This window comes from Peromyscus maniculatus, chromosome 2, assembly GCF_049852395.1.
Source record: "Peromyscus maniculatus bairdii isolate BWxNUB_F1_BW_parent chromosome 2, HU_Pman_BW_mat_3.1, whole genome shotgun sequence".
In the NCBI taxonomy this organism is placed as follows: Eukaryota; Metazoa; Chordata; class Mammalia; order Rodentia; family Cricetidae; genus Peromyscus; species Peromyscus maniculatus.
In genome coordinates, this window is record NC_134853.1 from 47687849 (window position 1) to 47698686 (window position 10838).

Sequence of the window (10838 nt, forward strand, 5' to 3'; positions counted from 1 at the left end):
TACAGATTCCAACCCATAAACCTGCTCATCTGAACTCCAAATACATTACCATGCTACCTCTCCGCTTACTCTCCCCTTTGTATTCATTTTTTATTTATTTTCAATTGTAAATATTACCTTACTATGGAAGATGGAAGGTCTTGCTTTCTCTCACATTTCCCTCTCTCCCCTATGATGGGATTTCTATCATTTAATTGTACAGTTTGAACTGGCCCACAGCTTTAGTACTAGCACTTAGGGTATGGAGTCAGGAGGATCAGAAGTTCAAGTCTAGCCTGATCTACATATGAACAGTTTGAGGCCAGCCTGAACTACCTGAAACAGTATCTCCAAATGACAATACATTGTACAGTGTTCAGTTATATACAGGTATATAGATAATAGTCTTCTATAATCTAATTTTTTAAGACTATTTTGTCTTTTATATTTGGCAGTTACCTTGGTTATAATTTGTTTAGTGTTTCTTGTTATTTATTTATTGTTTGTTCTTTAAAATTCACACTTAGGGAGACTTTGGCTAAGTGTGTTATCCTCCAGGAGAAAATGACTGCCCTCAAGGCCGAGTATCACTGCTGTGTAGAACCAACTAGATTGTGATTCCCCTTGTTTTCTCTTATGTAGTTACCAAAGATAGGGGCATTTCAAGCCTTTTAAGTAGTGCCTTGCTCTTGTTTGAGAGTGCAGTTCATTCTCTGTCTAAGGGTATTCGACTTGTTGGTTGTTTTAAGAGTTCTTTGTTCCATTTTGTTCTGTTTTTTTTTTTTTTTTTTTTTTTTTCAAGATAGTTTCTCTGTGTAGCCCTGGCTGTCCTGGAACTCACAGAGATCTGCCTGCCTCTGCCTTCTCAGTGCTGGGATTAAGGGCGTGCACCACCACCCTGCTCTTTATTCCCTGTTTTAACAGTTTCCTTTACAGCCCTTCTGTTTGGTTTAGTCACACTGTTGTTAGTTAGAATGTTGCCATAATTTAAAGGATCCTATATATTTGAGAAAACAGAGAAAGATATTTGGAAAGTCTGTGTGTTAAAATAAGAGTAGCATAGAATAAAGGATAAACAACTGTCATATTTAATCTTCAAAGAAAATATGAAGTAGGTAGGAACTTAGGAATGCACTCAGATACACTCAGTGAGATTCTACTAGGATATCATCATCTAGAAGGTTCTCTTTCCACTTCTCCCTCCCTAGTGAAATCTCTCTCATTTTCTCTTTTTCCTTGGTGCTTGTTGTGGGATTTTCACCAGAGGAGACTGCTCAGACATGGGTTTAAGCCAATAGAAAGTCTGTATTAGCTGGCTGGTGACTATACTGGGTGCTTGGTATCCTAGTGTAGCCCTGAGCCTTTCTCAGGGTGAGCTTTTCAGTACAAAAAAACATGGTCTGGGTTGACATACTTCAGTCAACACAAGCAGTTAGCCAGAAGCAGAATTACAGTAGCTAAAAAACAAGGTTAGTACATTTAAAGACTTCCCACAACTACATATGGACTTTGGCGGGTTAGGCCTTTGTGTTTGATTTGGCTGGCGGTTCTGTCCGCATGCTGAGTTTTACAGCCTAATGGTCCTTCCACCATGGCTGTGCTAAGGTCTAGGGCCCTGCTACAATGCAGAAGCAACTTATAGTGCTGAAAAGGTCTTGATAATTTAAAAGAATTTTTTTCCCCAAACACCGGGAACAACTTACTTTGCTGGAATGATGTAAATTGTTCACTTTTTCATTTGTATTGACTGATTGACTTAGGGTCTCCTTACACAGCCCAGGCTGGCCTCAAACACTGTTCTTGCCTTGCCTCTATAATCCTGAGATTAAAGTTCTGAGCCACCAAGCTTGGCTTCTTTAAGAATACAGCATTTGTGCCTGGCAGTGGTGGTGTACACCTTAAATCTCAGCACTTGGGAGGCAGAGGCAGGTGGATCTCTGAGTTCAAGGCCAGCCTGACCTATAGAGCTAATTCCAGTACAGCCAGAGCTACACAGAGAAACCCTGTCTCAAAAAAACCAAGAAAGAAAAAAGAATACCTCATTTGGGCTGGAGAGATGACTCGGCAGTTAAGAGCGCTAGCTGCTTGTGCAGCTAGTTCAATTCTCCACACCCACATGGCCCTCCTGTGACTCCAGTGCCAGGAGATCTGATGCCCTCTCCTGGCTTCCACAAGTGATACACAGACATACATGCAGGCAAAATACCCACATACGTAAAAATAATAATGGTATTTTTAAAAATAATACAGTATTTGGTGTTAATGGCTCAGAGGTCTAAGAGCATGGCTGCTCTTGCAGAGAACCCGGGTTCAATTCCCAGCACCCTCGTGGCAGCTCACAGTCGTCTGTAACAACAGTTCCGGGAGATTTGACTCCCTTTTCTGACATCTTTGGGCACTGCATGCATTCGGTGAACTACCAAGTGCAGGAAAAACAGTCATAAAACTTCACATAAAAACTTAAATCTTTTTTTTAATTTATACAAAACTTCATTAGATGCTGAACCTGTATCTATTAGGCGTTATGACAAACATAATAAATAGCAAAAGAATACATTCTCACAGAATCGAAGAGGCCCAATGGAAATCATGAAGCCAGCTGAGGAAGCTGAGAATGAAGGGAAGCTGAGGCATTTGGTTAATTCAGAATTTGGTCTATTGTTGCCACATTTTCCGTGGTTACTTCTGCTCCCTTGTGACCTACTCAAAAGGTGATCTCCCATGATTGAGATAAAACAGCTACTCGTATAAATAAAGCATTAAATCATACGCTATATTTTTTACATTTTGAAGCCTCTGACACCATGATAGCAACGGTTTTAATATCAGTCTGGAAGTGGTACTGCAGGCCCTTTAACACTTGGTAGGCTGGGGAAAAAAGGATCTTGAGTTCGAGGGCACCCTGAACCATGTAGGGAGACCCTGTCTTAGCAAACGAAAGCATCAGACTCCTCTTGTTTTAATTGTGGCCAAGTGCAGACAGTCACGTAAAGGGGTATGGTGGTGGTGTTTGTTTATGCTCTTTTTTGCAGGGCCCACCATCCAGTTCCCAATGAATGACACAGAGATGAATTCTTACTTATATATGCCTGGCCTTAGCTTGGCTTATTTCTTGCCAGCTTTCCTCAACTTAAGTTATCTCATCTACCTTTTGCTTCTGGGCTTTCCCCATTCTTTTACTTCTGTAAATCTTACTCTTACTCTGTGGCTTGCTGTGTAGCTGGGTGGCTGACCCCTGATGTTCTCCTCCTCCTCTGGCTTCTAGATCTCTCCTCCCAGATTTCCCCCTCTATATTTTCTCTCTGCCTGCCAGCTCCACCTGTCCTTTCTCCTGCCTTGTTATTGGCCAGATCTTTATTAGACTATCAGGTGTTTTACACAGGCACAGTAGCACAGCTTCACAGAGTTAAACAAATGCAACATAAACAAAAGTAACACAGCATAAAATAATTTTCCCCAACAGTATGGGGTACTGGTGGTGGTCATTTAGTGTATTGCTGACTCATTCCATGGAACAGATGAAGATCACAGGGTAAGAATCTTCTCAATTGAGACTTAAAGAAGGCATCTCCTTGATTTTCTTTACCAGAACTTGGTTCCCAGGATAGTACCGGGACTGTCTTGTATCTCATATCTAGGCCTCCCTGTTAAAGTTTTGTAGCCAGAAGTTTTCCTGTGTCCCACCCCGCCTGCAGCCATTCAAGTAAACACACAGAGGCTTATATTAATTAAAACTGCTCAGCCATTAGCTCAGGCTAACTACTGACTAGCTCTTACACTTAAACTCAGTCCATTTCTGTTAATCTATATGTCTCCACGTGTTCGGTGGCTTTACCTGTGTGCCATTACATGCTGTTCCCTGGATGGTGGGTTAGCATCCTGACTCAGCCTTCCTCTTCCCAGAATTCTCCTTGTCTGCTTATCCCACCTATACTTTTCTGCCTGGCTACTGGCCAATCAGTGCTTTATTAAACCAGTGTAGAAAAACATTCCACAGCAAAGTTCCAAAGTAACTTGTCGGAACTTGGATAGGTGGGTGATACGTTACCAGCTGGTTAGTTTGAAGATCATGTCGCAAGTTACATCAAAGGACAGACCTGTACAAAACTGCTAACGGCAATCCCAAAGAGCTAAGGATAATAACTTAAATCCAAGAAATAGGAGTTCCTTGCATTAGCTTAGTAAGACAATTTTTTTAGTAGCCTATTTATTCGTTCCACTTTTCTGGAAGACTGGTGATGCTGGGCACAGTGGAGGTTAAGTTGTATCCCCAATTCCTGGGAAACTTCCTGGAGTAACTTCGGCCTTGAAATCTGGCCTATTTCAACTCTGTATACTCTTAGGCACTCCAAACTTAGGAATTTTTTCATTTACAAGAGTTACTACTTTCTGTGCCCTTTCCATCTGACAAGGAATGGCTTCAACCCATCCAAAGTGTCCACTCATGCTGTAGGAGATGGTGCTTTGTCCCCTGGTAGGTAGTTAATTCTTTTGGATATTTTCTTTGCCTTTGCATGCCTGGGAGAGGTAAGTGATTCATCTGGGGATTAGTCTTTTGGCAGGTCCACACCTTTGGCCTATGTGAGCCAAGACTTCCACCAGCTCAGTCCCCAAGAATATCTTTCTGGCTAACAGTCTTATTTGGGGTTTCTATTGCTGTGAAGAGACACCATGACCATGACAGCTCTTACAAAGGAAAACATTTAATTGTGGTGGCTCACTTACAGTTTCAGAGATTCAGTCCATTAGCATCATTATAGGGAGCATGACAGTGTGCAGGCAGACATGGTGCTGGCTATATCTTGATCAGAAAGCAACAGGAAGTGGACTTTGTGTCACACTGAGGAAAACTTGAGTAAAAGAGACCTCAAAGCCTGCCCCCACAGTGACACACTTCCTGCAACAATGTCACAACTATTACTTCAACAAGGTCAATCCTCCCAATAGTGCCGCTCCCTATGAGCTTATGGGGGCCAATTACAAACAAATTTCCACACTAATTGGAGTTTTCCCTTCCCTGGTGATATATTTGGTGAAGGGAGCTTTAGAATTTCCCATTGTGTTGATTTAGACAACCATATATGACAATTGGGGGCAGGCCGCCATCTGTGGTGATCCAGGCTGTAGCTGTTTTCCTGGGCTTCCTCTATCTTGGATGGAATGTGATGTGTCCTCAATAGAAGTAGGAAGTAGTCTCATACGGGGGAACCTTTTCCTCTGTCCTGAATGCCTCTGCCCTTGCACCTGCATCTGCTAAATTATTGCCCAAGACTGTCGCTTTCTCCCTGGAACTTGGCCATCAGCTGAGAGTAATGGAGAGGTTTGGTCTTTGCTCTCCTTAAGCTCTCTGAAATACAATAAAGTGATTTCTCTACCCTTACCTGGGAGTCACTGACATCCTGAATAGACAGTTCAAAGGGACCACCTAGACTCCTGTGGGAACTTAGATGTGGGCCATGGTGGTAGTCGTCATCATCAGCTACCACCCTCTCTGTTACCCTCTGTTTTTCCACTGAGGCCAAAGTCTTATCTAAAGTGAGCAAGTGCTGGGTGTGGTAGCACATGGCTTAGGAGGCACTGGCAACCACACTGTGAAGCCCTATCCCCAAACAAAAACTAAGATGAGCATGACATCCCTCCAGGCCGTGTCCTAAAGACAGTTTAGATTCTGAAAGGCCTGTTCCTATTGGCTGGGATTCTCTGTGAACTACCTAATTCCATTTTGATATCTTTAAGCTCTGCTGCTAACAGAAGAGTCGCTGGGTGTAGATGGGTCTTAATTCTCTCACCATCTCCTTGGTAGGGAAATAGCCCAGAAGCCTCACTCAGGCTGGACTTCCTAGGTTCTCCAGGGTACAGTGGGAAGGTTCAGGTGGAGCCAGGGCTGCCAGTTGGGACATATGGGTTTGAAGGAGCTGGGATTAGTAAAGAGGACTAAGGTGGTGGGGTTGAGTTATGTAGGGGTCCCTGGTTTCCAAGGTGGAAGAGCTGAACAACAGATGATTGTCAAAATGGTAGACTCAGCCTGATAGTAGCAGGCCAATTCCAGATGCTGCCAAAGATCAAAGTTGAACATAGGAACCTTGAACCATTTTCCCTCTTTTCTGCAGAACTGGTCCAGTTGAAGGATAGTATAATTGAGAGACCCTGAGGCAGCTTTTGTCCCTCCCTCCCCCACCCATTACCCAGGGGATATGGGAGAAATGCCTCTTAAGAAAATTGGAGTTTGTGTTTGTCTGAGTGTCTAATTCTGCTCCTTGAAGGCAGCTAAGTGAAGACTTGAGAGAAATCTTGACATCTGTCCCATCTTCAATGAGGAGAAACAATAGAGAAGGCTTGGACTGGGGTTGCCACCTCCCTACCAATATTCCCTAGGCCACTGGGGATGGGGGCCATCTCCAACCTGCCTATAGGACAGTGTGGTGGTCCCATCTGTCCCAGGGAGAGGCCAAAACAAGTAGTGAGATATATCTGCACCTACCCATGGCTCATTCCCCTGTCATCTCCAAGTTTCCTCCATGATTAGTCTTGCTCGTAGAGCCATGTCACCATGTGGCTGCCTACAGGGGCTCAGGCCAGACACCCTATAGCTCTGTCCTTAAGATACTTCTGGTGCTCCCATTTTCCAACACATTTGATTTGCCATCTGATTTCCTGCAAGAAAGAGTTTACAAAAGCCTATTGGTCTCAGAGATCCTCAATGGAGAGAGGCCATGCCTGATGGGGTCAACCAAGAGGATAGTAAGAAAGGTATGCCATAGAATCATGGGAACTTCATTGCTGTCCTTTTTCATTTTAAAAAACTACCTGATCTAGTGTGCTTCTCTGTTGCTGTGATAAACCACTGACCAAAAACAAATAGAGGAAAGGAAGGGTTTATTTGGCTCACACTTCCGTGTCACAGTGCATCACTGAGGGGCATCAGGGCAGGAGCTCGGTGCAGGAATCTGGAGGCAAGAACTGGAGCAATCTGGAGGAAGCCCATTTACGGACTTGTTCCCTGTGGCTTGCTGAGCCTGCTTTCTTACACTATGCAGGACCACCTGCCAGGTCTGACACTGCCCACAGTGAGCTGGGCCCTCCCATGTCAATCAAGAAAATGCCCCACAGGACAATCTGATGGAGGCAGTTCTTCAGTTGAGATCTCCTCTTCCCAGATATGTCTAAGTTTTTGTCAGTTTGGCAAAAAAACAGTACACTACCCTTAACCAATGTTAACCATTGGTCTGGCTTCTGCATCTGCAAACATGGCACAAGAAGCTAGTCCTGGGAGGCTTCAGCTGAAAAACCAACCCCATGGAACTGCAGAATGTCTGGGAGTGGGGCGAGGAAATGATACAGCAGAAGCATGGTCTTCCCCATGGTTCTTTTCCAGATGGTGGTGATTGAAAGAGAATGGCCCCTATGGGCTCATATACTTGAATGCTTAGTTGTCTGAGAGTGCTGCTATTTGGAAAGCATTGGGAGATATGGCCTTGTGGGAGGAAGTGTGTCACTGGGGTGGGCTTTGAGGTTACAGAAGCCCAAGCCAGGTCCAGTGTCTCTCCCTCTTCCTGCTGCCTGAAGATCCAGATGTAGAACTCTCAGCTCCTTCTCCAGTACCATGTCTGCTGCACGCCTTGAGTTTGGGTCTTCCCGAATCCCAGATGAGCCCTCAAGAACTATAAGGGGTGTGCTCTTGATCTAGGGAATGGCTGAGCATGTTTGGTGGGACAGGAAAGACAGAAAGCAAAAGCCAGAGCTCTAATCAAGCAAGCAAACAGCTCGCTTTGGTATGGGAGGCACCTGAGTGCTGGGAGTTGACTAAATGAATTCTGGATTGGGTATTTTATAGGCCCCCTAGATCCTCCCCTTTTCCCTGTCAGTCCTGTTTAGATACCCACTCCCATGCCTTCCTGGCTCTCTGTCATCCCAATGTTTTCTGGGAAAAAGAAACACTCTTAAGGAGCCCATTCTCACTTTTCCTGTCTGAATGTACCTTGGACTCTTCCATCAATAATAGCCCCTATCCCCTACATAGAAAAGGTGGCAGTAATAAGTAACAGACATTAAATAGAATGCTAACAATGTTGTTAATACCTACATTTCTCTTTCCTCAATGGAAACCATTCTGAAATTGGCATTTGTTATTTCCATAGCTATACCAAAATGCCTACAAAATGCCTACATAGCTATACCAAATGATAGCTACATGGTATGTTTCTATAATTTGCTCTTAATATAAAAACCTCTAGTTTTTCTTTCTCTTTTTTTTTCTGTTTTTGTTTGCTTTTTGTTTTTTGTTTTTTTTTTGAGACAGGGTTTTTCCGTGTAGCCCTGGCTGTCCTGGAACTTGCTCTGTAGACCAAGCTGGCCTCGAACTCAGAGATCCACCTGCCTCTGCCTCCCCCATGCTGGGATTAAAGGGGAACCTCTAATTTTTCATTGACATTAATCTTATTATGTGTGTCTAATCTGTTGTTAAGCCTGTTTAATATCTGTTGGGTGTTGTCTTTTGTTGTTATGTTTGGTTACCAGAAACTAAACCAGGGCCTTGTGTGGCCCAGCTAAATGTGCCATCCCTAAGCTACATCCCTAACCCTCCTTACATTTTTAGATAGGTTCTTATTAATTTGCCTAGGTTGGCTTTGAACTCATAATCCTTCTGCCCCAGCCTCCTGCATGACTAAGATTGTAGATATGCTCCAATGAGTCTGGCTTAGTTACTGTGTTTTAAGTTCTAGAATTCCTATTTGATACTTCTTGTGTTTTAATATAGTTCCCCTTACTTTTGTCATCAAATTACTGAATATATTTTAGTTACTTTCTTTTTTTGTTATGTTAATCCTTGTGTCTGAAAGTTCAATATGTAAGTCCTGTATGGTTATGTTTCTACTCTCTTCTTTTTTCCTCTGAGGCAGAGTTTCAGATAGCTCAAGCTTGCCTTGAACTCACTGTGTAGCTAAGGATCTTTAATTTCTAATCCTCCTACCTCCACCTCCCAAGTGATGGGATTACAAACATATACCAACATAGCCAACTCTTTTTTTCCTATTATTTTTCAATCATAAGATCATATTTGGGCTGGAGAGATGGCTCTGAGGTTAAGAGCACTGACTGCTCTTCCAGAGGTCCTGAGTTCAATTCCCAGCAACCACATGGTGTCTTACAACCATCTATAATGGGATTTGGTGCCCTCCTTTGGACTTCAGGCATATATGCAGGCAGAACACTGTGTACATAATAAATAAATCTTTAAAAAAAAAAAGAGCATCACTGTGTTAAAAAAAATCATATTTATATGATCGGTGGTGGCACATGCCTTTAATCCTGGCACTCGGCAGGCAAAGCCAGGCAGATCTCTGTGATTTTGAGGCCAGCCTGGTCTACAGATCAAGATCTAGGACAGGCACCAAAACTACACAGAGAAACCCTGTCTCGGGGAAAAAAAAAAAATCATATTTATTGCTGGTGGCACATACTTGAATCTCAGCATTTGGGAAGCAGAGGCAGGTAATCTCTGCAAGTTAAGGCCAGCCTGGTCTACATATTGAGTTATAGGCCAGCCAGAGCTACATAGTAAGACCCTCTCTCAAAACAGAAATGAAAAAGACCCTGCTTACTGTGTACCTAACAAGTTTTGATAAAAGTCTAAACATTCTATGTGAAAACTTTGGATAGCCTTTGGCTCTGGTTCAGCCAACCACACACTGTGTCCTATAGGCTAAATTTGGTTTGTCACCTGCTTTTTTGGCCTGACCTTGAGGTAAGAATGCTTGCTATATTTTTAAATAGTTGAAAGACTATTTGGTGACACATGAACATAAAATTAAAACTTTGGTGTCCATAAGAAGTTTTCTGGGATACAGTCACATTTCTATATATTCACCTATCATATGATCAGGAAGACAGCTGCATTCGGGGTTTAGTTGACTCAGTTCTTAAGGGGACTGCTCAAATTGTGGCTTATTTGCACCTATTAGTTTGTAACTAAAAGCCTGGCACTTTTTATCTAGGTTCCTGTTAGTTGATGGGCCCAGTACTACCATTCAGGTTCATCCTCTACAGCTCACTTTCTTCTTAAGAACATAGATCTTCAAAAGCTTTGCTGTAGTTATACATTGTGTATCAAATAAAGCTTGCCTGAGGATCAGAGGACAGAGCCAGCCACTAGATTAAACATATAGGCCAGGCAGTGGTGGCATGAGGAGACAGGAACTAAGCCCTTTTTGCTGAGAACCCAGAGCCTTTCCGCTGAGGACTCAGAGGCTTGCAGTCTGAGGATTCAGGGAGCTAGGACCTCACCTTCCATTCGGCCTGAGGATTCGGTAGTGGTGAGAAGTTTCTCTAATGGCTTGTTGCTTTGTCTTTCTGATCTTTCAGCCATTACCCCAATTTCTGGCTCCCGGTTTTTTTTATTATAAGACAATTTAGGATTTGTGCAACACCTTGCTGCTTCCTTAATGCCTTTAAATAGACTAGCCCTTCCATACATGTGTGCAAATGTGTATGTGTTTGTGTGTGTGTGCATGTACACACACACACACACACACACACACACACACACACACACACACACACACACACGTTGCAGCATTTCTAGTCCTAGTAGGAAGAACAATCAACAAATGGGACTGGCATTGTGAAAATAGAAGTTCAAATGTCTGGATTTCTAGATTTTCCAATGGCTTTCCATCTTATTTTAGAGAGCTTTGATAGGTAGGTCCTACATGATCTAAAAGACTACATGAATGAAAATGGAAAAAAAAAGAGTCAGAAGAAGCAGGTAAGAAAACACACGTTTACTTTGCTACTATTATGCCAGCACACTAACAAGTGTATAACTTAACATTCTAAAGAAAGACACACACACTTAGGAG